We start from the raw sequence: 27,396 nt of genomic DNA, 5'->3' as shown, positions 1-27,396 counted from the left end.
GATAGCCACCGAGTGCTGGCCCAGTACTGGGCCTTAGCTGGTTTCTGACTGTCCTCAAAGGTGGCCCAGAACCGGCCACCGGACTCGGCCCAGTGTATTTTTGAACGTAGGACCAAGTCTGGGCCTTATTCGGTTTCTGACTCCTCGAAGCTGGCTGAGAGTCGGTCACCGGACTCGGTCCAGTGTCTTTTTGAACGTAGGACCAAGTCTGGGCCTTATTCGGTTTCTGACTCCTCAAAGCTGGCTGAGATTCGGTCACCGGACTCGGCCCAGTGTCTTTTTGAACGTAGGACCAGGACTGGGCCTACACTGGTTTCTGACTGTTCTTGAAGCTGGCTGAGATCCTGCCACAGAACTTGGTCCAGTGCCCAACACAAGTTAAGCAAAACTTTTGTAACTGAAGGTACTTTGTCTTTTACTGTTGGTGAATTTGTTTTCTAAGAACTAGGAGGTTCAGGAACCTACAATGTTATTCCTACTACTACAAGCTACAAGCTATTTGTACATAAAATTTATGTAAATAACCACTTTGTACATCAGTACATCAATATGATTATTATATATTATTATAGGAAACACTAATAAGGAATTTACCATTGGTTTAAATAGAGTATTCTGTTTACTCAATTAGTGTTAATGAGAGAAAAACTTTGTCTGGAAGCTCAAAGAAAGACATAAAACAAAGATTTATATTAAATTTACGTTTAATTCATAAAGTTTACATATTTAAAAAATAAAGGGAAAAAAAGAAAACAGAAACAGATTACAATTTGCAAATTCTTTTTAACTCATTCAATTGAATACACTACAAAGACAAGAAATTTAATGTTGCAAATATTCACTCATTTTGAATTTGATGCCTGTAACATGTTCCAAAAGTTAAGACAGGGGTAACAACATTATGCATGCATTATGAAGACCAAATACGAGAACGGAGACCCCGGACTGTTTCTTTAACTAGCTGAGCTCTGCGGTACAGTTAAAAAGCTCTGCACGACAGTGCTCTTACTGCCTCTCCCTATTAGGCTACAGAGGGGCATGTAGTGTTGTGTTACAGTGTTTGTTGTTGCGCCGCTAAAGTATGGAGGATGAAGAAAAAGAAATCCAACTGATTTGAAAGAATCAGGAAAAAATTTAATTGTGACCCCAAGAATCAATTTTGAATCGAATTTTGGGATTCCCAAAGATTCACAGCCCTACTTTGTACTATGAAAAACATTGGTTTAATAGGTTCGCCCAAACAAAGGTTTGGCACCTGTGGACTTCTTGTTACTTTTTACCGTATTTATTTTTATTTGTATCTGTTTTAATACGTGGTACCTTTGCCAAGTAAAACTCAATATTAACTCAACTTAATATTGAGATGATTGGTTTTAAGAAATTTGCATCGGCCTAAAACATTTTCACAGTACTGTACATATACACACATACTGTATAGGTTTTTGTGTGTGTGTGTGTTTGAGCTGTACTATGGAGGACCAAAAATGACATAAGTATAAATAAATAAATGTAGAAATAATAAATATATACATGAATAAATGAATAAATAAATAAATGTTGAAATAAATAAATAAATATATAAATAAATGCACATATAAATGAATGAATGAATGAATGAATATTTGCATAGGTAAATAAATAAATTAATACATTTCTTATTTATTTATATATTTATTTATATATTTACTTATATGTGCATTTATTTATTTATTCATTCATTTATTTATTTCAGCATTTATTCATTTATTTATTTCAACACTTATTTATTCATTCATTTATTTATTTCAACATTTCTACATTTATTTATTTATTTATTTCCACATTTCTTCATTTATTTATTTATCTCCACCGTCCTGTACTTCTGGTATCAGTGAGACAGAACAAAAGGGACGGCACAGCAACATCGCGGCTATAACCCCTACTGCAGTAACAACTGCTGAAAATGAATGAGGGTCAACAGCTTAAAAATGTCGCCGCTGCAGGCCAAGGCAGGAGCAGTGTCACTACCCGATCTGTACCCCCTGCCCGATTTGTTCCGCGCATGCGCACGCATTGAAAACTGAGCAGGGGCACAGATCAGGTAGCCACGGCTGTTACACCAGCCATTGTGCGCATGTGTCAACAGTTTTCGGCTCTGTGAGGTCGCTGCTCAAGCTTAACTTCCGTTTTCTGAATTATAGATAGACTGATAGGTGTTTAAACTAAATATATTTCGAAAATCAAACAAAATAATCTATTAAAATGTATGTAAAATAATGTTCTTTGTTCTTGAGCAGTTGATATATAAACTGTGCATTTTATGCTTTGTCAAATTTAGTATTACAGGGTGTATGAGGCATTTAAAAAATTTAATTTGTTTACCATTATAACAAACCTGTTTGGGTTATATCCATTATATGGGGTGGTGGTGTGGTCTTTGACCATTTGTAATATTCCTCAAGCTAACAAAGAGTTTATTAATAAAAAACTTTTATTTTTGCTTAAAATACACAGCAGAATGTTTAGAAATGGGAACCAAATACCATGTCTCTAAATGTGGTCCTGTATCAATATGCTACAAACCATTAAAAATAAGGTACAACACATTTATCAAAATACCAGTTTATTTTCTTCTCAGAGAAAGCATGAGAGCAAAAAGCAAAACAAAAGAAAAACATCCCTCTCAACACACAACCACCCAGCCACTCCCACCCTACCTCACCCCACCTCACCCCGCCCCACTCCCACCTTACCCCGCCCCACTCCCACCTCACCTCACCCCAACACACCCCACCCCACCCCACCTCAACACACCCCACCTCACCCCACTCCCACCCCACCTCACCCCAACACACCCAACCCCCCCGACACAAACACCCACCACAACACAAAAACCCATCCTCCCCAACTCAAAGTACCCCGACACAAACACGCAACCACCCACCCAATTAAAATGGTAGTCACAATAAATAAACATTCATACAGATATTTCAAACACAGGTAACTGTTTTTACCTTCTGCTGTAGTTAGGACCTGAAAGAAACAACTCTTCAGCCTCTTGTATAGTTATTCCCTGTAGTGTAGACATGGCTTGGGTGATGCACTAACAAAAGGGTTAAAAAAATTAAATATAAATTATAAAACTGCATTATAAAGATTCAGCACTGCAGTGCAGTGATTAGAAGTGATTAGCAATGGTGGTGGTGTATGAGGTGTTAGTGCATGTTGTGCTGGTACAGTGAGTGTAATGAGACAGCTGCCCTAAAGGTAAGATCCAGATAGCTGTCTCAGATTGTATTTAACCTGGTGAAATATAGCACCAGGATGAACTCAAAAGCAAATATGGCAGAATTGCATTGAGCTGGGTTTGAACCCAGACCGTTTGTGTGAAGGGCCAATGAGTAGACCACAACACTATAGAGGGATATGAGTGATTAGTGACTGTAGGTGCTTTAACACTGGGGGCAGGGTATAGAACACCAAATAATTAAACAAACTAAAGTGTAAGAGTAGAAAGAACTGTTTTACTGTGGCGAAATGAAAGAAATGAAGACACAAAGCGACAGTATAAGGTTTGAAAAAGTCAAAATAAAAATCGCGGAGAGCGGGGTTTGAACACCCGCGAGAATGGGTTCTGAGGCGCGGCGACCGCTGCCTACACACTGCGCCACCGGGGACGAGCCGATGACGTCAGCGCTGGAAAGAACTAAATGACTCGTGGCAAGCGGGAGCGCGAGCAAAGTAAACGAAGTGAAAGAAAATAATAATAATAATTATAGCAGGATTAATGATTTGTAAACTGTGAGAACCAACCAATAAAGGCTAGATAAAAAAGATAAGCGAAGTTAGAAGGGAAAAGGTTTCCCCCTCTGGTCGCTAGAAACGATAGAAAGTTTTTTTTTTTTTTTTTTTTTTTTTTTTTTGTGACGAAAGTGAGAGAGAGAAAAGAAGAAAGACAGCCTCGTGGTGACACGACCAACGAGGTGGAGGGATTAAAGGGAAGCAGGTAGCTCCGAAAGGAATAAAGAGAACCTCTCTGAACTGAGCCCAGTATACACTGTTCCCATAGAGGTGAAGAGAAAAAGAAGGAATAAAGAGAACCTCTCTGAACTGAGCCCAGTATACACTGTTCTCATAGAGGTGAAGAGAAAAAGAGAGCCACTTGGCAACTCTAAGGAGATCGCTAGGAAAACCGGCGTGGTCTTGCTTTCTCACAGGAATACTCAAGACTCTGCGCCGAGGAACCGGAAGGAAGCCCTTATAAGGTAGTGACACCAGCTGTTGTTAATCGCGCTGATTACCACTTGGCTTAGAGCGTGGCCTCCCTCTAGTGGTGGGAAGACCACGGCGCGGGCGGCCCCTTACAGGACCCCCTCCCGGAGGGGCGGCTCCAGAAGTCCCAAGCCCAGCCGCCTGATCACGCCGAAAAGCCCGGATGAGATCCGGATCAAGAATCCGGGCAGCTGGAACCCAAGAGCGCTCTTCGGGACCATAACCCTCCCAATCCACCAGATACTGGACTCGGCCCCTCACCATACGGGAATCCAGTATTTTATTTACCGTATAGGCTGGCGAACCCGCCACCATGCGAGGGGGTGGTGGATCTACAGGCCTGGCCCCAGTTGAACACAGGAATGGCTTGAGACGCGAAATGTGGAAAGTGGGATTGATCCTAAGGGACGGTGGGAGTTGCAGCCTGTATGACACAGGGTTGACACGGCGGATGACCTTGAAGGGCCCGATGTAACGAGGGGCCAGTTTTTTGTTGACCACTTTAAGCGGAAGGTCCTTAGCCGCCAACCACACACGCTGACCTGGACGTAGAGATGGCCCCAGCATACGCCTCCGATCTGCAGCGGCCTTGCGTGATGCGGTTTGTGCCAGCAAAGTGGCACGTGCACGTCGCCACGCCTTCTTGCAACGCCTCACCATACTGAGTGCAGTGGGAACAGCTGTGTCTGCCTCCTGGTCTGAAAACAAGGGAGGCGGATAACCAAACTGACACTCGAAAGGGGACATTCCCAGAGAGGAGTGCCACAGGGTGTTGTGAGCGTATTCAGCCCACAACAAGTGATCCGTCCAGGTGGCAGGGCAAGTGGACGTCAGACACCGGAGAGACTGCTCAAGGTCTTGGTTCACCCGCTCGGTCTGCCCATTAGACTGGGGGTGATACCCTGAGGACAGACTGACAGAAGCCCCCAGAGAAGTACAAAAAGCTTTCCAGAACCGACTTGAAAACTGGGGGCCCCTATCTGATACCAGGTCTACAGGGATCCCGTGGTACCGCACGACTTGGTGGAGAACGAGTTGAGCAGTCTCCCGAGATGACGGGAGTTTTGGCAGGGCGATAAATCGAGCTGCCTTTGAAAACCTGTCCACAATCACCAGAATGACCGTGTTGCCCCTGGATTTGGGTAATCCGGTGATGAAATCCAAGGACAGATGTGACCATGGGCAATGTGGAACAGGTAAAGGATGTAGCAGTCCAGGGGGCCTAGTCCTGGGCTCCTTGTTACGTGCACATACATCACAGGAAGCCACAAACTGCCGAACCTCTCTTGCCATCTTAGGCCACCAGAATCGTCTGCTCAGGAATTCCAGTGTGCGATTAACCCCTGGATGGCCTGAAACAGGACTGGTGTGTCCCCAGTGCATAACCTGAGCCCGAGCAGAGGTGGGGACATACAGCCTGTTGGTGGGACCTCCGCCTGGATCTGGCTCAGTTTGTAAGGCTGTCCGGACTACTCCTTCAATCTCCCACTGCAGAGGAGCAAGTATACGTTCGGGGGGAAGAATTGGAGAGAACTGTGGTACAGAGGGTTCCTCCCACTGCCTGGAAAGGGCATCAGGCTTAATGTTCTTGGATCCTGGACGGTAAGACAGAGTGAAGTCAAAGCGACTGAAAAACAGGGCCCAACGGGCCTGTCTAGGGTTCAGTCGCTTAGCACTCTGGATGTAAGAGAGGTTCTTGTGATCCGTCCAGACCAAGAACGGGTGTTTGGATCCCTCTAGCCAGTGTCTCCATTCTTCAAGGGCCATCTTAACGGCCAAGAGTTCCCGATCTCCCACGTCATAATTCCTTTCAGTGGGAGTCAAACGGTGAGAGAAATAAGCACTGGGATGGAGCTTGTTGTTCTCCCCTGAGCGCTGGGACAGGACAGCACCAACCCCAATGTCCGAGGCATCCACCTCCACCAAAAATGGGAGGTCAGGATCTGGGAGGCGTAAGACAGGGGCACTGGTCAACCGGTGTTTGAGCTCCTCAAAGGCTTTCTGGGCCTCGTCGGTCCATTGGAATAGGCCTGGCTGCTTGCGGGTCAGAGCAGTGAGTGGTGCAGCAACCAAGCCAAAGTTCCTAACAAACCGGCGGTAAAAGTTGGCGAAGCCCAAAAAACGTTGGACCAGGCGGAGGGAGGTGGGACGAGGCCACTCGGCCACTGCTTTCAGTTTGGCAGGATCCATAGCTAAGCTGCCCTTGGAGACCACGAACCCCAGGAACCGCACTGTAGAAACATGGAATTCAGACTTCTCAAGTTTTACAAAGAGATGGTTCTCCAGGAGTAGCTGTAACACTCTTCGAACATGAACAACATGCTCCTTCAGGTCTTTGCTGAATATGAGGATGTCGTCCAGGTAAACGAAAGCATAAAGGCCGAGGGTCTCGTGCAGGACCTCATGGATAAGCCGTTGGAAGACAGCTGGTGCATTCATCAGCCCAAAAGGCATGACTAGGTATTCATAGTGGCCTGTAGGGGTGACAAATGCTGTCTTCCATTCATCCCCAGGCCGGATCCGCACCAGGTTGTAGGCACTCCGAAGGTCCAATTTCGTGAAAACGGAGGCCTGTTGGAGTGCCTCAAAGGCGGTTGTCATCAAAGGCAAAGGGTAGCGGTCCTTGACCGTGATTTTGTTAAGACCTCTGTAGTCAATACACGGTCGCAGACCCCCGTCCTTCTTGCCTACAAAGAAAAATCCTGCCCCAGCAGGAGATGTTGAAGGACGGATGAACCCCTGTGCCAGTGCTTCTTTGATGTACTCCTCCATAGCCTCTCTCTCAGGCCCTGATAGAGAAAAGAGGCGCCCCCTAGGAGGAACAGTCCCCGGCATTAATTTGATGGCACAATCGAAGGTACGGTGAGGTGGTAGGACCTCAGTCTTTTGCTTGCTGAAGACCTCCTCGAGGTCATGGTAAGCCTCTGGTACCTTCGTCAGGTCAACAGGCTTTTGGTGTGGGGTTCCATGACTCTCCAGGAGGCCAGGGCGTAAACATGAAGCCCTACAATGGGGACCCCACTGACGAATACTTTTTGAGAGCCAGTCTATATGGGGGTTATGCCTTTGCAGCCAAGAATACCCCAAGATAACAGGTAGATTTGGTGCCTGGGTCAAAAAGAAAGATAGGCGTTCAGTATGTTGACCCACTTTCATAATGACTGGTTTGGTCTGTTGGTTAATTGCCCCTGATCTTAGTGGGAAGCCATCTATAGCCGACACTGGTAGAGGAGTGGTGAGGGACTCCAGGGGTAAACCCAGTTGGCGTGCTGTGGAGATGTCCATGAAATCGCCTGCTGCACCGGAGTCAATAAAGGCAGTCAGGCGTCCCTCCTTAGGTGGTGTTCCCCATATCAAAGTGACTGGGAGAAACAGCCCACTTGACTGGGGACTGAGGAGAGAGCCTACCCTGGGGTCCCCTACCGGGGGTAGGCTTGGCCTTTTACTGGCCTAACAGGGCATTTTTCTATCTTGTGGTCGTCCCCTCCACAATACATACATCTGCCCTGACGGCGACGTGTCTCGGCCTCTTGGGGGGTGAGGTGGGTGCGACCGAGTTGCATGGGTTCATTCCCATCAGCCCGAGACTGTGGCCGGGAATGAGGAGAAGGTTCCTGAGGTTGAGGAGTGCGAGGCCCCTTCTTGCTGGCCCGGCGACGTTCACGAAGACGGTTGTCAAGCCTAAGAGCCAAGTCATACAGGTCCTCCAAAGAATTTGGAGGATCACGGACTGACATGAGATCTCTTAGCTCTTCACTGAGGCCTTGTTGGTAAACAGCCATAAGAGCAAGGCAGTCCCACCCACTCTCAGCAGCCAGGGTACGGAAAGTGATATTATAGTCCGCAATAGACCGAGAACCCTGGCGTACATTGAGGAGAGCAGTGGCAGCATCACTGCCCCTGCTGGAACTATCAAATGTCCGCCTCATGGCTCCGGCAAATAGAGAAGAGGTGGTACAGTCTACAGAACCGGCCTCCCAAAGGGCTGTAGCCCATTCTAAGGCACGGTCAGAAAGGAGGGAAATCATGTATGCAACCTTGGCCTCCTCAGTGGGGAACCGATTAGGGGCTTGCTTAAAAGCCAAAGAGCACTGGAGCAGAAAGCCCCGAGATCCACCTGGCTCACCATTGAATCTCATGGGGGCTGGTAGCACTATGTCTGCGGAGGATGCAGTGAGAGGCGGAGCCTCAGCAGCAGGTGGGGCTTCATCCTTGGGTGGATTGGCCAACTGTTGGACAGCCACCGTTAACTCCTGCAGACGCTCAGCTAGCTGATTTAACGCGTCTTCATGCTTGCCCAGACGAGCACCCTGAGAGGTTATGGCCTGTTGCATTGCTGCCTTATCTGCTGAGTCCATATTCTGGCAGAGTCTTGCTGTAATGAGACAGCTGCCCTAAAGGTAAGATCCAGATAGCTGTCTCAGATTGTATTTAACCTGGTGAAATATAGCACCAGGATGAACTCAAAAGCAAATATGGCAGAATTGCATTGAGCTGGGTTTGAACCCAGACCGTTTGTGTGAAGGGCCAATGAGTAGACCACAACACTATAGAGGGATATGAGTGATTAGTGACTGTAGGTGCTTTAACACTGGGGGCAGGGTATAGAACACCAAATAATTAAACAAACTAAAGTGTAAGAGTAGAAAGAACTGTTTTACTGTGGCGAAATGAAAGAAATGAAGACACAAAGCGACAGTATAAGGTTTGAAAAAGTCAAAATAAAAATCGCGGAGAGCGGGGTTTGAACACCCGCGAGAATGGGTTCTGAGGCGCGGCGACCGCTGCCTACACACTGCGCCACCGGGGACGAGCCGATGACGTCAGCGCTGGAAAGAACTAAATGACTCGTGGCAAGCGGGAGCGCGAGCAAAGTAAACGAAGTGAAAGAAAATAATAATAATAATTATAGCAGGATTAATGATTTGTAAACTGTGAGAACCAACCAATAAAGGCTAGATAAAAAAGATAAGCGAAGTTAGAAGGGAAAAGGTTTCCCCCTCTGGTCGCTAGAAACGATAGAAAGTTTTTTTTTTTTTTTTTTTTTTTTTTTTTTTGTGACGAAAGTGAGAGAGAGAAAAGAAGAAAGACAGCCTCGTGGTGACACGACCAACGAGGTGGAGGGATTAAAGGGAAGCAGGTAGCTCCGAAAGGAATAAAGAGAACCTCTCTGAACTGAGCCCAGTATACACTGTTCCCATAGAGGTGAAGAGAAAAAGAAGGAATAAAGAGAACCTCTCTGAACTGAGCCCAGTATACACTGTTCTCATAGAGGTGAAGAGAAAAAGAGAGCCACTTGGCAACTCTAAGGAGATCGCTAGGAAAACCGGCGTGGTCTTGCTTTCTCACAGGAATACTCAAGACTCTGCGCCGAGGAACCGGAAGGAAGCCCTTATAAGGTAGTGACACCAGCTGTTGTTAATCGCGCTGATTACCACTTGGCTTAGAGCGTGGCCTCCCTCTAGTGGTGGGAAGACCACGGCGCGGGCGGCCCCTTACAGTGAGTGGATCAGATATATCAGTGCTGCTGGAGTTTTTAAACACTGTGTCCATTTATTGTCTCTCATTCTATTAGACACTCCTACCTATCTGCACCACAGTGTATATGTAAAGTCAGATAGAAGCTCTGAGTCTGTTGCTGCATAGTTGGTGCTGTCAATACTCTAGTCCTTCATCAATGCTCACTGGATGTCCACCGCCGGTGGACTATTCAGGTCAAGCAAGTGAAACTGAGGTGTTTAAAAACTCCAGCATTAGCGTTAGTGTCACTGCTGAAAATGACCCAATAACTGTCTGAGAAAATGTATTGTGGTTATCATGGTCTCACAGTACTACTCTATTGGATTTTAAAAAAAGATACATTTGATTAAAATTTTTATGTAACTTAAGTCACAACAGGCTATTTAACATTGTTAATAGATATTTACTGCATACCTAGTAACCTTACCTCTGGGAACAAAACATCCAAAATGAACTGCACTTGATCCTCAATGTGGAATTCTACTGGTGCAGATTTCAGGACATCCTGAAGATAGAAAAATAGGGAGTCCTGTTCTTCCTCCGAGTCCAGGTACACTGGCACCCGTAGAGATGATCCCTTCTGGATTCTGCTGAGCCACTTCGAAGGCTCTTTTCCACAGAGTACACCCTTAGGTCAAAAGGCAAAGTGCCAAAAGCACTTCATCAAAACATGAGCAAACATTTAACATTTCTAGTTGAATGTCAAAAGTAGTTTATGTTAAAAGTTTTGGACTGTAAATCCACATAAAAAAAAAAAAAAAAAAAAAAAAAAGTCCCCCAACACATGGTGACAACAAGCATGAATTATAAGGCCTTTTGCTTATTTGCTTATAACACTGTAATGGTAAAACAATGTGCAAATTGTAAATAACAAACATTGTTAATGTGTGACAAACATACCAACAAATGTTGCCGGACTCCATGGTCTTGTACAGCAAAGTCTACCAGCTTCTTTTCTTGGGCTGTGCGGTTGACCATGGTTTGCACATGAGGTGGAATGTCTGAAGTGATTGACCTAGATACCCTAAAAAGTGGCTGAAGGGTCCCTTGCAATAGCCTGCTAGCCTTGTCAGTCCAGAAAGCAAACCTCTGGCCATGTCTGTTGAATCAAAAAACTTAATCAGCAGGTAATCAAATGAAATAAAATGCAGAAAAGGCATGAATACTTTAGCAGAGTGGCCTTACCCTTCAATCTGAAATCTTTCCATCAGTAGGATGCACCACCACTGGCGGATTAATGGCACATCATTCTAAAACATATATAACAATGATCAGACAATTGGGGTGGGGTTTGAAATATTTTTTCTATATTAATAGATGCAACTTACCTCTGTGAAGATAAATGGGGTATTGGTGCAGATACAGAGGGCATACTGTAAAAAAATAAATCTCTCTATTATACCCAATAACTCAAAATGCTGCTTATCACAACTTAAAAGGATGCTTACAATGAGTATAAGGATGCCACAGTAGTTCCCAGAAGTTTGTTGAGGGAAGTGCTGGAAACAAAATATTAAATATTACTGTTAAGTAAAGGTGTTGAACCAATAGAAACAGATGTAGACAAGTGCTTCACTAAAGTAAGCTTAGGTTCCCCCTTACTGAGTTACTGCCAAAAGCCATTAATACATGAAGTAGATGTGCTGAAGATAGAGATTGTTTCAAATTGTGTAAAATAGACAGAAAGTCCCTAGGTCTGGACAAGAAAGAATGTATGGTGGAAAGAAGACGAATGAATATAGCAAAAAGTATCAACTGGTGGGCTAGTCATGGCTCAGTTTCCCAAAATCACAGTAGAAAATTCTCTTCAAAAGAAAATATCTATAGTCTTACATTACATTTAAGCCAACTGATGTCCAGAGTTTTATATAACCCAGTAAGAAAATAAAGAAAAGGCTTTACATCAAAACTTCTGCCGGTCTTCTCTGTCCAGGGTCTTGGGTCAATCTGGCCTGCAATATGTCTGCACATAAAATGGGAAAAAGAATTAATTATGGACACACACTTACTGAAACCTATAGTCATACAATTGTTCTCCATGGTCTAGTTTCATAAAATGAGACCTAATCCTACAGCCATCGAACAAGGCTTCTGCGTAAACATAAAACAAAAGAACAAAGCTATAAATAAGCAGCCATAGAACAAGGCTTTTTGTAAATCATCAGCCATAGAACAAGGCTTTTTGTAAATCATTAGCCATAGAACAAGGCTTTTTGTTAATTTTCAGCCATAGAACAAGGCTTTTTGTAAATCATCAGCCATAGAACAAGGCTTTTTGTTAATTTTCAGCCATAGAACAAGGCTTTTTGTAAATCATCAGCCATAGAACAAGGCTTTTTGTTAATTTTCAGCCATAGAACAAGGCTTTTTATAAATCATCAGCCATAGAACAAGGCTTTTTGTTAATTTTCAGCCATAGAACAAGGCTTTTTGTAAATCATCAGCCATAGAACAAGGCTTTTGTGTAAATCAGCAGCCACAGAACATGGCTCTTGCGTAAAATATTATTGGTAAAAGCCACTGAACAAGGGCAACTTTTTCCTCTCTCTTAACCTAAATATCGTTTTGTACGAGTCATCTCCAAAACCACCAGGGAGTACAGAATCTAGAAAAATGATCTCTCTCTCCACAACCAGTAAAACCTGCAATGGACATATTTCAAAATGATAAGCTAATCAACAAACTTCATTCTAAAAATCTGAATATCTATTTTTTGAAACTGTAACTCAACACATAGCAAATAGTGATCCAGTTGATTCTGTTGCATACTCCATGCAGGGAACAAAATCGCATCCTTGGAACACAGATTGTTCTGGTGTAGAGAAAGAAAATGCAACCATTCAACTACTGTGCATTGTACAGAAATCATTGCATTAATGTGCAACTGTCTGTCTGTGTGTGTGTTTAACTTCACTTTACCGGTAAACTTGAGAGTGGGTCCACATTCATCGTTTTCCATGTGGGAACCACATACATGTCAGCAATGTAAACATCTTTCCCCTATTTACAACACAACAAGATTAGCAAATGTATACAAGTACCCATGAAGAAGTATACAAAATAACAATGTTTGAGCTTCTGTAATTAATTACATGTTTTTGAGCAGCTTCTCTGATGATCTTAAAACATGCATTCCCAATCTAGACGTAATAAAACAAAATAAAGGCATAAATTACACACAAAAAAAAAACTATTTCTGTGCCTTTGAGCAAGCATGCTGCAACATGAATATACTTACAGTAGACTCCATGCACTGATTTAACCCAAGACTCCACAAGTCCTCACGTGTAAGACAGATATTGTCATCTTTAACAATCAATTCTGCTGCTGGAAGGCTTTTGTCCAGGACATATTTCAACTGCAATTAAAAGAGTTAGCAAGGGAGGGGGGGTGAGAATGGTGTGAGAGTGTAAGTATGTGAGAGATGGTCTGAATATACGATTGCAAAAAATTATTGGTAGTGTCTAACAGTGTGTGAAGGAGAGTGAAATTTGGAATGGGCTAGGTGGAATCATCCCCTACCAGTTTTTCCTGGAGAGGACCCAAGTCTTTTTCCCATTTCTCTCCAGAAAAAGCATAAGGATGGTCTGTTGCTTCATCAGGTGTACCATACTCATGGTCCTGAAGTGACACACATGGAACTGCTCCATGATCTGAAGAGACAATAAAAAAAATTAAGTCTAATATTAATAAAATAAACTTTACAATATACACCTTACATGTCAACCATTACAAAAAAAACACTACTTAGCTCTTACTTTCCAACCTGTAGAAAGGCCTTACGGTGAATTTACACTGCTCCGACGCGAAAACGCACATGGTCGCACTACCCCCCTCCAACCGGTTGCATGTGGGCGTGACAAAGGCTTTCCCTGCGTCGTCCAATTAAATCGTTTTAATAAATGGGAAATGCTTTTTATATAAGCTATTATCATTTCCAATACTTAATAAATATAAATGTGTCTTTATAGATATAAATGTTTGAATGAGCTTCATTACACTGTCTAGTGAGCAGTATATAAGCTGAAAAAAGCAAACTTTTCCAATTAAATTACATATTAATATTTTAAAAACCCACCAGAGACTCCAACAATCACAGCAGCCTTTCTCCTCGCTGACAGAGTCCCTGTGAATCAGCAGGGATTTTATAAAGAACAGGGAAGCCTGAAACTTCTCTTCCAGGCTTCTCTGGACGCTTGAAAGCGGAACTAAAATGTTTTCATGCGCTGCGCTGAGGACGCGTTACAGGCCAACACCTGCTCCCTGATTGGATAGACGCATTGCGTTGGACGGACTCATTTGCATAAAGTTCAGCTCGGCTCAACTTTTCATCGCATCGCATCCCCCGCTCTCGACGCGTCGGACCCATGATGCACCGCGCGACTGCGTCTGACGGAGGCGGCGCTTCCCATTGAAAATGAATGGGATCCGTCGCTGTGCGTTGTCGCGTCGGAGCAGTGTAAATTCACCGTTAGCCGTGAGACATTGATGCAACATCGAGTCCCATTATCTTTCACCACTGATGCCACACCCCTTTTAGAGATACTATCCACAGTGAAAGGACCTTTGTGGCGGTCAGCAAGGGTGTCTTTTCTCTGTTTTATATTGAAATCTTGAGAAATCAAGACCTCATCGCCAGGACTGATTGTGCTCATTAGCTTTCTCTTACGGTTCCTGTAAGACTTTTGTTGTCTTTTCTGCGCATTTTCAATGTTGCTAAGCACCTGAAGAAAAAAAAAATTACACTTGCCTACATGCCATTGAATTAAAAAAAACTTCTGTGGTCAGACTACATGAATTTGGACCTAACCTTCTCATTTAAAATTTTCATTTCATTTACTCGGGTGTCAAGATCATCTTCTGGGTCAGCAATTTTAAAGTCTTCTCCCATGGGACAGGCGTTCATAACCTCTGGCAAATGAGGGGGCCGATGGAAGAATAAGAAATACGGGGTGTGCCTGGTTGAAGACTGGTTAAAAACAAATTAAGTTATCAGAAATAAAACATTATATATCGATTACATTATATATCGACCATAATGAATGTATAATGAATACCCACTTGCTTAGCAGTGTTAATACCATACACAACTGCAGGTAAATGGATGTCCCAATCATTATGGCTTTCATTTACATACTTCCGCAATACACGTTTGACATTTTGATTTGTTCGCTCATCCTATATATATATAAAACACAACAACAATTAAAACATTTCCTATTTTTTTTTAACATTACAGGGAAATGTCAAATAAAATTATGTTGAAAATTACCTGCCCATTTGTCTGAGGGTGGTAGGCACTTGAGACAGCATGTTTGATTTTCAGAGTTGCAAAGATGTTTTCATTCAGCTGTGTGCAAATCATCAAAAAGGAAATACAGTGTGCATAGCAGAATGTCAGAAAAACATGTGTGCTAATTAAGATAAATATCAATGTTAAGAATTCACATTATACTAGACTTTTACCTCATTAACGAACTCTCTCCCTTGGTCAGTAATAATTTTCTTGACCATGCCGAACAAGTAGAGTGTCTTTATGATGGCTGCTGACACTTCAGTTGCAGTCTTATTTTGCAGTGGCTCAGCAACAACCCACTTTGTATATAAATCAGTCATGGTCAACACATACTTGTTTTTTTGACCAGTTTCTCGCAGTGGGCCAATTAAATCCAGGCCAATCACCTCCCATGCAGCCTTCACCTAAACACATATTTTCCATTACCTTTCAAAACATTTATTTTCTCTATTAAACAAAACAGAATTTGGAATACCTTAATAGAATGTAACACTGGTGTCCCCGTCTTCATGGGGTCATTTAGTTGGCAGCGGCGACAACACTTCACCTAAAAAAAAACAAAAAAAAGAAGAATTAAGTTGGGACAGTGTCTAAACATGTACAAAAAGTAAAATAAAATGCATATCATAAATACATATTAGAACAAGGGGTGTGCTATATAATTTCGTGCACAATAATATTTGTCGTTACATTACTTTGTTTTTGTTACACTATTTTTATACAAAATCAGAATCTTGGTAACTATCTATGAAAGATTTCTTTTGTTTCTACTGAATAAATAATATGAGGCTGAAGTTGGTTTGATATTCGCAGCTGCCGCTTCACTGAACCACCGTGAACTAAAGGGAGCGTTCACAAACTGTTCCGAATATTATATTTAACACCTCACATATCAACACTGAAGGAGCTATAATGAAGAAAAGCAGTACAGCTGTTTATTAACTATGTAAATATATATTATGTTATAAAATGCAATTTTATATACACGACCTTCCACTTATTTTCTGTTCTAGTGTAATTCATTCATTTCCTAAGTAGAAAACATCTTAAAAAGAGAATTAGCCTCCTACCTTAAGGGAAAACCTGGCATTAGCCTGGCCAGAGCTAACTGTTAACTGTAAAATATTTATTTTAATTACTGAATATTAAATTAATAAATTTTATATATAATTTAAAAAATACAATAATATTTTAAAAGCCGTTGCACTCAAAAAAAAAATCCAGTGTGATTTTAAGAATTTTTTCATCTTGGGCCAGACCAAATACTGATACTGATAAATGATATGAAATTCTAGTCTCCTATTTTAAGGAAAACCTAGAATTAGCCTGGCCCGAGCTGATTTTATACTGTAAAATGAATTAGCAACATAGCATACACAGCCATAATGCAGCAAAAATTTAATATAAGCTGATGGTCCAGTACGATTTTGAAGGATATTTAATCTTGGGCCATGCCAAATACACATGATATAATGAGTTTTAGTCTTCTACTTTAAGAAGAACCTGAAATACTTTATACTTTAAAACGAACTGGCAACATGGCATACAAGCTATAATGCACAAAAATTAATGAATATAAAGCCAGTGATTCCAGTGCGATTTTGTGAATACTAGAACTCTTCATCTCATGTTTATTTGTTCTGGTCCAAAATGAAAAAGTCCTTCAAAATCATACTGGAACGTCAGCTTAATATTCAATTTTTGGTGCATTATGGCTCGTATGTCATGTTGCTAATTCATTTTACAGTATAAAATCAGCTCGGGCCAGGCTAATTCTAGGTTTTCCTTAACATAGGAGACTTCAATTTCATATCATGTGTATTTGGTCAGGCCCAAGATGAAAAAATTATTTGAAATCACATTGGAACATTAGCTTTTTATTCATTTTTTGTGCAGTATGGCTCACAAAGGTTTTTAAAATATAATTTTATTAAATATTTTTTTCATTATATATTAAATTGTTAATTATATATTCAATAATTAAAATAAATATTATACAGTATACAATTAGCTCTGGCCAGGCTAATGCCAGGTTTTCTCTTAAAGTATGAGGCTAATTCTCTAGTTAAGATATTTTCTACTTAGTAAATGAATGAATTACACTAGAACAGCACGTTAAAGTAAAACTGGAGAAAGTAAGTGATGGAAGGTAGTGTACATACAACCAAACGAATCAGGAGCTGCGAATATCAAACCAACTTCAGCCTTGTATGAATAATACTGTAATATTTATACTAAATAAAACATTTATATGTACTGTGTTGCAGTTTTACGCTCTGGAAATAAATAAGAAATTGTGTTATAACTTCACAACATACCCACTCAGTTACATCTTTCATTAGGGTAGGCCAGAAGTATCCAGCAATCACCCTGTCTCTCGTGCCTCGTACACCGTTGTGGTTGCCGGTGCCGGAGTTATGGCACTCCATCAAAACAGACCTTTTTTCCTCCTCAGTACAAACAACTAGTCTCATATACGTTTTATTTGGTCCAGTGTAAAACAATCGGTTGTCTGCCGAAAAAAAAACACGTTTCATATTTAATTACTTATTGATATAATAAAATACTCCGAGCTAAATTAGCTAGCATAGTTAACCTAGCTATACTAACTAGTTCACATAACGGGACACTTCGCTTCCTCAGCTAACGCAAACCTTTCTAAAATATGATATGATTTTAACTTACCTTTTGCTATGAAGTTTTCAGACACACGCCGCATTTCCTTGCGCATTTTTTTGTTGCATGGTGGAGTAAATGTTCCACTTAAAATGTACTCTTTCAGAGCTCTGTAAAAACGTAAGTCCTTCATTTTGAAACCGCGTTTTACAAGCTGTTTGCGACAGTGTGAGCGGAACCACAACTTGGCATTGCCTACCTGATCTGTGCCCCTGCTCAGTTTGCAATGCGCATGCGTGCGCATGCGCGGAACAAATCGGGCAGGGGGTACAGATCGGGTAGTGACAAGCAGTAGAACCAAAACTTTTGCAGCTCAAAAACCAATCCTGCTTTAGAGCGAGGATAGGACCGCCTACCTAACTATCATACAAATGCAGAAATACAGAAATAAATAAATTAATAAATGTGGCAATAAATCAATAAATAAATGTAGAAATGTTGAAATAAATGAATGAATAAATAAATGAAAAAATAAATAAATGCACATATAAATGAATAAATAAAAATAAATATAAAAAATTAGAAATGTATTTATTAATTTATTTATTTACCTATACAATTATTCATGCGTGTATTTATTTTTTATATATTTATTTATTTATTCATTTCTATGTGTATTTATATATGTATTTATTTATTTCAACATTTATTTATTTATTCATTTATTTATTTCAACATTTATTTATTTCTACATTTATATGTGCATTTATTTATTTATTTATTTATACGTATGTCATTTTTGGTCCTCCATACTGTAATACTTAAATATATAAATACATCTACATTAATTATAAGGAAAATGTGTTGATTATAAAGATTAAAATAATATAAAGACAATTAAAATAAAGATAATTTAATAATTCATTGATGTCTCCTCCTCAGTAAATTTATATCTTACTCCCTGAGAGCATTACACACCCACCAGTATAGTTTTTCTTATTTATATTTTCTGAGTAGGCTCTAAAAGCAAGTTATACCTTCTCTACACATATTTAATTGTACGCTTGTTTCTATAGATACAACTATCAACTAATAGAATCAAAGTACAGTAATAGTTTAATGTTAAATATGTTTATTGCAGTCATATTTACAAATATAATCCTGTTATATTTTTTCTTTTGTATGACATGACCATTTTAAATTCAGCATCACATTCTTGAAATAAGTACTTGGAAAATTGGGCACCAGCAGAAGCGAAAGTAGGGGCAGCAACATTAAAACATATTAATTTACTGACAATAATAAAATGTATCTATGATTTTCCTATTTCCTTTTTTTGCCAATATAAAACATGAATAATTTAATTGCTCTGAAAAGCTCCACTATTTTACTTAATGTTGTTAAATTCTCCTGTTGTGTCTAACAGGATAACTGTGTGTGTGTAATTTAATTTTAAACTTTTTCAAGTAAAACATTTTTGTCTCTAGTATACTAATATACTGCATACACAAACAACTTCTAGTGTGATTTTACAAATTAGAGAAATGTTGACTAAAGCTTATTTGGTAGTAGTGAGTGTGTTTATATAAAAATGTGCTAGCTAAGTTAATAACATACACTTTTAACGAAGTAGCAGAGTGTGCAGGAACGTATTACTGAACTCTGGGATAAACAATACAAATAAAGATTTTTTTATATTAACTCACAGACACAGCACCATTTTATATAACTAAAAAGCTAGCTAAAACAAACATTACACAGTGACTTGTAGAGACACACAACCACTAAGTTAACCTAGCTGACTAGCTAGCTAATGTACAACATCTAAACAAAAGTTCTGTGGAAGCATTTAGGTTAGCTAGTAAAGACCAATTCGCTAGCTAACTACCAAATTGGTTAACTAGCAAGCCTAAATGCTTTTACAGTATGTATGTTTGTAAAAGCATTTAAGCTAACGCTAGCAAACTGGCTGGTTTCTATCCTAGTTAGCTAACTGTTTATAGCTTAGCTAACGTAAATACCGAAACAGTACTTCTGCTCTGGCCTTGTACACTAGTTAACAATTTGAATTTCAAGTAAAAACATACTTTTTGGTTGTCTGTTAGTAACTGTTATAGCAACATTAACATTTACATTAACATGAAATGTGTTTAATGCTACATTCTGAGATAATTTAGCTTCAGATAATATCACCTTGATATGCTGCTAAGTTAGCTAGCTTAGCTAACTGAAGAGGCAACACAGATAGGGTTATAAATCATATTTGACGGCCAAAATATTTATTAAGTCAAAATAAATTATATTTCAAAAAGGTACGTAATACTTAGTTAGGTTTGCTACCTACCTACAAACTTCAAAGGTTTCAGGATAGCTGACAGTTGTAATGTTTGAGGAATCCGCGCGCCAAGTGCTACGAGAAACCGCACGGGTTGAACTGGGCTGATGCGCAGGGGCACCAAGGTAAATATCATCTAGATTCATTTACACTCTAAACGTGATCACACGTTTGGGGTGTGCGCGACGGTTGGTTTTGGGGTCTAGGGATGCTGATCGTGTGTGTGCGTGTGTGTGCCTGTAGCAGTACTATAACAGGCTCTGTGTGTGTGTGTGTGTGTGTGTGTGTGTGCGTGTAGCAGTACTATAACAGGCTCTGTGTGTGTGTGTGTGTGTGTGTGTGTACTATAACAGGCTCTGTGTGTGTGTGTGTGTGTGTGTGTGTGTACTATAACAGGCTCTGTGGGTGGGTGTGTGTGTGTGTACTATAACAGGCTCTGTGTGTGTGTGTGTACTATAACAGGCTGTGTGTGTGTGTGTGTGTACTATAACAGGCTGTGTGTGTGTTTGTGTGCGTGCATGCGTGCGTGCGTGTGTGTGTGAGGAGCAGCATAACAGCGGGAGTAAGTATTCTTACTGACAGGAGTCATCTATAACTGTAAATAAAAAGAAAATATACAAGTCAGCTTTGGTAGAAAATGTGCTAACAGTAGGGAACAGTCAGTTTTCCACTTTGTTAGTGCAGTGCTGGTACAGGGTCGTCTGCCGTATTTGAGCCAGTACACACCTGTGTTCAGAGAATCAACAGGTTAGGTGCGACAGTCGTTCACCAGCACCAAAACGACTGCTCAGTGACACTGATGTAGAACACTCAGAAAGTGACACTGGGCCAGCTGTGGGCCAGAAGTATTTTTCTGCTTGCGACTCTAAACCAGCAGTGCCGACTTAGAAACGACTCCGGGCCAAAGTCGCTGGCTATCTGGGTAGGACCCTATTTTAGCCATCTTCAGGAAGTGCTCAACCATGCATGCGTTTCAGTGTGTCTTTACTATTGTAACGACAGGAAAAGTATGCATTACACGTGTTAAAAAGGTAAAAGGCAGTAAAAAGTACTAATTCCTTTACCTTTATTTTTCATGGGTGTGTTTTGGGTGCAACATGAAATAAACCAATCAGCATGTCACTTGACGTTCACTTTAAAGGAGAACTCCCGTGTGAAATGGACTTTGGGTGTATTAAAATGTGATGAAAATGATTTACCCACCTTCTCTCTCCCACTGCTTTCTGAGATCAATTTTTTTGTGCACTTTGCCCAAACAGGCTTTAAAATGGATAATATCGGGGATATTTTGTCCCTGCAGATAAATCGCTTTTTACACCGTTATCCAGACTTAGGTAGAATCCACAGAGCCCTGAAATTTAAAACGATTCATTTAGAACTTTTAAACTGCACAATAAGTGTATTTAAAGCCAGGGTTTACATCCCATAGTGTAGGTAACATTTAAATTTAAGTCACAATAAGACAACCATCGAGCACGAACGAAAAATGAACTCCTTGGAAATGCATAAACTCCAACTGTTGCTAAAAATATCTGGTTACTGTCGATATTAGAATGCAAAGAACCACTACTACTTTAAATCTGGATAACGTTGGAAAAAGCGATTTATCTGCAGGCGCAAGGCATGCCCTGTATAATCCATTCTAAAAGCCTGTTCACAAAAGTACACAAAATACTGGATCTCAGAAAGCTGCGGCAAGAGAGGAGGTGGGCTATTCAACAAAAGTAAGTACTTTTTAATCACGTTTTAATACTCCCAAAGTCCATTTCCAGAGTTCCCCTTTAAGAGTCAGGTGCCCTCTGAATTTGGCAGATTGCTATTTCAATGGTGCACCTACCTGGACAGGCCCAACACTTTACACTTTATTTTAAAAATTACATGCTTGTTCACACTGTGAAGGTGTGAGAGGAGCCCAGCTTAATATTGGTTAGTAGCTATGCTACAATTGTGGAACTTCTGGAACCTTTTTAAAATGTTGCCAAATGTTCTTATAATGTTTTCTGTTAGCTGAGAGGTCATTTAGTAGAATGACTGGCCTATATAAACCCCTGTTTCTCTTTCGTTACCCAAACTGATTTGTATTTACTGACCTTGATTTTGGATTACTTTTTTGATATTGCTGATATTGTCTGTGTATGACCCCTGGACTCTTAATCATGTATGGTATGTTTTCTCTCTCTTGCTGCTGTTCACTGGCATTTACCCTGCTTGTTCCGATTACCCTTTGTATTGGGCTTTTTTTAATAAACCTGTTTTATTGTTTCTGCGCATGTCTGAGACCTGCCTATCCATGACACAAAATAATCTCACACACAGTGCTTAGTAAGACAAAACTCTCATTAAAAATAAGATTCATTGCATTGAAATTGCCACTGCAAAATGAAGTCCTGCAATTTCTGGAGATTTTTGTTGCTGTTGCTAAATGAATGCTTTAATGATGCTAGCTGGCTGCTGTAGTATCCTGGATGGTTGCTGTGATGTTCATTGAGTGGCTGCTATGGTGGTACTAAGGTTGTACAGCTTCTACAGCTCCCTCTGGATACACTCTGATAGTCATTGTGACTGTTTTTTTTCCCCATTGTGGCAGTGGTTAATATGAGGGGATCAACAGCACTTTACAGCGATCAGCCTGTGTTTACAATTTACTGCCAAGATAGCAATGAATGTCTGACCGCTGGCGTCTGTCTAGGTTGTTTTCAGATGCCCCTTTATTTTTCGTTGCCAAGAAATTTACCTGAACACACCTCATTTCTAGACCACCATGCCCATCAGTGTAGATATATTCACAATTACTGTTGCTATTTGAACAGCACAGGCAGATGGCGGGAAAAAATAGACTGTTGGCGAAGTGTAAAATAGCAATGAGCATCATAACGCGCCTTGTTCTGGGTGCAAGATAGAGCCTATTTACTTAAAACAAGATAAATAATAACTAGGAATGCACCAAATGTTCACAAAGCAAACCTATTCAGCACTCTGAGGGCACTTTTCCACCGGCATGGTGCTGATGCCAGATTCTCTGAACGACTTCTGTTGACGCCCACATTCATATACGTAGTGAGTGACTCCTTAAAGCAGTGGAAACACGGGCCGGTTCTTAAAAGGTTCGCAGGAACTGGAACCTGCTCCGGCTCCAGCACCATCACTTTGTTGGTGGAAAAGAGGTATGATAGTCATTGTGGCTGTTTGGTTCCCATTGTGGCAGTGGTTAATTTGTGGGGATCAACAGCACTTTACAGTGATTTTTTGCCCACTTGTTGAAATAAGGACATGCTGATAAAAGTTGGATATTATATTTCTAAACTTATATGTTTAAAATCACAGAAAACTATTGAAAAAACCTGTATTTTTATTTTTGTTCTTTATTGAACTGACCACATCACAGAAAGCCCCAACGGTGTCCTTAGCAACGTCACTGGGTGGGAAGAAAACATCATCAAAATATTAAAATAGCACAATAGTCTCTTGGGCAATTATGAATATGACACTTTATCATAATGTATTCCACTGCAGCAAAACAGAGACTAGAAACTACGGAAGCATTGATTCAGCTGCCTCTGTTCAGACAGATAAGCAGATCCTCTCCCCTCGTCTTCCCGGACGACAGGTTTCTGTCTGTGTGGAAGCGGGACAGCCTGCCTGCTTGAACGGCTGATTTAGGGATGTTGTCATTGAGCCACGATTCTGTAAGAATTAGAATGCAGCCCTCCTGCTGCTCTCATTGTGCTGTCAGTCTGAGCCTGAGCATATTTATTTTGCTGTTGATATAGTAAGAGGAGGCCTGGTCTGAGAGGGTTAGACTAGCACAGGTTCTCCAGGTCGCCCAGTTTCCAGCAGAAAGTATGCTGAGGGTTGCCAGATAACACAACTGTCATGCCAGCCACGTCTCATTCCGCCCCTCCTGTCGCTCCAGGACTACAATCACGGTGATGTCACCGATCACATGCCGCAGCGCCACGATACTTCACCAGAGTGGTAATTTGGAACTCCTGTTGATTCCACTATTTAAGGACACTATAGTTTCCTTTCTTCCATCCATGTGTACAAAGTGATACTCTTTGCTATATCTGTGTTTTTGCCGTGTTTTTGACCCCCTTGCGTTTTTGACATTGATTTTTGGATTACCCCTTTGGACTTAGTTTTCTGGTTTTGAACTCTGCCTGGACTCTATTTAAGTCTCTGGATTGCCTTTGTTGTTATCAGTTGCCTGGTGTCAGACTTTGCTTTCTGGTATGTTTAGTTTAGCCTCTGGTTCCTTTTGTACGTGTATATATCTGTAAATAGTGTAAATAAACTTTAAACCTTTAACACCACATCTGCACTTTTCTCTTTCTTGCCTGGCCCACCTGATAATGACAGGTTGTAGACTCATACACGCTTGAAGAGGCTGCAGCAGTGTTATTGCCTCACCATCTCAGTCTTGAGATACTGGCCTTCCTAAAAGTGTTGTAATAGATTCAGATCCAGAGACTGGAAAGGCCTGACAGAAAGAGTGGCAGAATAATGTAATCCCCCTCTCTTCAGTCTCTTCAGAGTATTTCACTTTCCCCACTGCTTAAATGTTAGATTTTATGCCCTATTTAATGAACCAAAAATTAAACGTTCAGTAAAAAAAACAGTTGACTGCTCACTGGGAGTTATTCATAAAACTTCATTGGCATTGTAAATTCAGCACCTGTGTAAGAGCCTGTTAAAGCTCTCTGTTGCCTAGAAAAGGACTGTTCCTTCAACCATTTAAACTAGCAATTATAGTAATTAATTACAGTGCAAAATCTAATAATTTTGGGTTTAAAAGGAGGGGAGTCTCATGGGAAGAAAGTTTCATGTTCTTACATTTAAGAGTTTGAAAATTAGCAATTAAAAAAAAATTACCATTTAAAAAAGTAAAACTGAGACACTGCGACTAGTTATTGTCAATGAAGTGGATAATAAGGCAAAAGTGATTCAACTATCAAATATTTTGCCTTTTTACACATAATTTCTCAGGACTGTATTGACATTTTAGCTATAAACATGGATCAGATACATATATGATTTGTGTATATGAATTTTTGGCCTGTATAAATGCATTTAAAGGATAAATCTGGTGTGAAATGAACTTAGGGTGTAGTAAAACATGATAACAAATACAAACTTTTATTGAAAAGCCACGTCTGTTAGCCTGCAGCATTCTAAAATACAGTGTTTTTAACTGGTGCTCCCAACTGGCTTAAAGTCCATGCAAATAAATCACTATTTTTCCTTCCTCTTGCATCCACAGTTAATCCTGTTGGATGTGGTTTGTCCTTCTTGATGGTATGCTGACATTACCCTGGATACCGTGGCTCTTGATACATCACAAAGACTTGCTGTCTTAGTCACAGATGCACCAGCAAGACCTGCACCAACAATTTGTCCTCTTTTGAACTCTGGTATGTCTCCCATAATGTTGTGTACATTGCAATATTTTGAGCAAAACTGTGTTTTTACCCTGCTAATTGAACCTATACACTCTGCTCTTACTGGTGCAATGTGCAATTAATGAAGATTGGCCACCAAGCTGCTCCAATTTATCTATGAAACCTTCCACACTCATTGTTCAACCCCTGTAAGAGTAGAAAATGTTCAACTAACCAAAAATTGTTAGCTGGGGTGAATCAAACATCCATTTAATTTGTGCAATTATATGAAGAAAGGATACACTTAGCAGTTTTACTGAACCAGTCAGAAGAAAATCCATGTTTTCTACTTTAAACGACTGAACTACAACAAAAAGAATGTTCTAGTTTTTTTGCAGACAGCTCTGTTTACTAAAGCACATCCTGCCCGGTGAAAATCCACCTACAGGTGTCTCAGTAATGAAATGAGCAAATCAGAACGCTGATGCAGACTGCAGTAAATATAATGAGCAGTCTTATTGGTTTCAGGCCACCGGTTTCACCGAGGCCCAAAAGTGTTAGTTTAACATTTCCTATACGCGTTAAAGCATGGTCTAATTCACTATTTACACACCCTGAGAAAACAATTTCCCCATTGAGCTAGCACAGCTGTGGTGTTTGATCATGCTATGCTGTGAACATTTTAGCTGTCTGTTTATGTACCCTCGAGGTACATAACTCCTGATTATACCAACACAGCTGTGAAACCTAATTATACTACAAAATGAAGAGCAAGAAGATTTCTATATGTTCGTTTGCTACGAGGCACCCTACTTTTATTAAGCTTGTCTCAGCTTTGTACGGTGATGTAAAATGTAAAAAGTGATGATGCCTGCTGCTTTCTGATACAGCAAGTGGCAGCCGCAGCAGATTTCCTGTGAGGGTTTATTCATTTCATTTACTTCATCCGTGCAATTTACAATGTAACCAAAAACGACAAACAAAGGCAGTTCGCTTTTATAGAGCAATTGTATAACGCTACTTCAGGAGTTATTGAGAAGGTGCTGCTCCTATTATATCTGTTGATACGACGACAGGCAAGTTGCTTAGTAAACAAGATCAGCGTACACTGCTTTATTTGTGGTTAAGGGTTTTATTTAACACTTGTAATGCATTTTCAAACATAATCTCTATCTGCCACATCTGTATAGTCGCTTTTCTGTTGGCACTGACAATTCTATCCAGATAAGGCCAGTCGCAATCATTACCACCCACTGCACTGTCCACTGTGGGTGGTAACTTCTTCTTCTTTGCCATATTCCCATATATATATATATATATATATATATATATATACACACACACAGGACAATGCGGTTTGATGAAGGTTAAATGCCATCTGGCACCCAGTAACAGACCTTACTTAAACTCTGATATATCACACAGCCTTGCTATGAGCACACTGGCCAGTGTTCAGCCTCATTCACAAGATAACACCTCACAACTTACACAGGCGTGAGTGCTTCCAAACAATCCACCAGTCAAAAGTTTGGACACACCTTAAATTCAGTGGGTTTTCACTATTTTAAAATGTTCTGTATTAGATGTAGATGTAGATTAATAATAAAAAAACATTCAGAATAATTTATCAGAATGTGTTTTATATTTTAGATTTTTCAAAGTAGCACCTCTTTCTGCCTTCTTAATGTTTTTCAGATCATCAGTTGTGATGTGAATTAAGTAGTCCTATTTGAGTAATGTTCTAATCCATATTACCAATACTGGTACATAGCCGATCCATCTCTTTCTCTGTCTTTTTATTTCTCTCTCTCTATGTGTAGATATATATATATATATATATATATATATATATATATATGTAGATATATACAAAGTGAGGTGAGGTGTGATGTTAAAAGTTTTCCTCCATAAGACACGTTAGTTTTACACATTCTACAAATATTTGAGTTTGAGCGTTTTTTCTCATACTTTTCAACACTGGGTTCCTACAGCACAGTTCC

At 40.4% G+C, this 27,396-nt stretch overlaps 1 protein-coding gene and 2 long non-coding RNA genes across 3 annotated transcripts in view; all 3 read right to left on the bottom strand.

Moving 5' to 3' along the window:
- The window catches only part of LOC103032989 (zinc finger protein ZFP2), a 48,009-nt gene that overhangs the window by 14,018 nt on the left and 6,595 nt on the right, over positions 1-27,396 (bottom strand). The gene's annotated exons all lie outside the window — the stretch shown is intronic.
- On the bottom strand, positions 10,956-12,428 carry LOC111197403 (uncharacterized). Its single transcript, XR_007438434.1, has 3 exons — positions 11,674-12,428; positions 11,220-11,270; positions 10,956-11,144 (listed from the first exon to the last, which is right to left on the bottom strand). It is a non-coding gene; the product is annotated as an uncharacterized LOC111197403 (long non-coding RNA).
- LOC125799456 (uncharacterized) lies at positions 15,251-20,637 on the bottom strand. Its single transcript, XR_007438433.1, has 3 exons — positions 20,028-20,637; positions 15,543-15,614; positions 15,251-15,471 (listed from the first exon to the last, which is right to left on the bottom strand). It is a non-coding gene; the product is annotated as an uncharacterized LOC125799456 (long non-coding RNA).

The sequence above is a fragment of the Astyanax mexicanus genome, chromosome 3 (assembly GCF_023375975.1).
Source record: "Astyanax mexicanus isolate ESR-SI-001 chromosome 3, AstMex3_surface, whole genome shotgun sequence".
Classification (NCBI taxonomy): domain Eukaryota; kingdom Metazoa; phylum Chordata; class Actinopteri; order Characiformes; family Acestrorhamphidae; genus Astyanax; species Astyanax mexicanus.
Note: the sequence above shows the minus strand (reverse complement) of the source record. Positions and strands in the feature narration are given on the sequence as shown.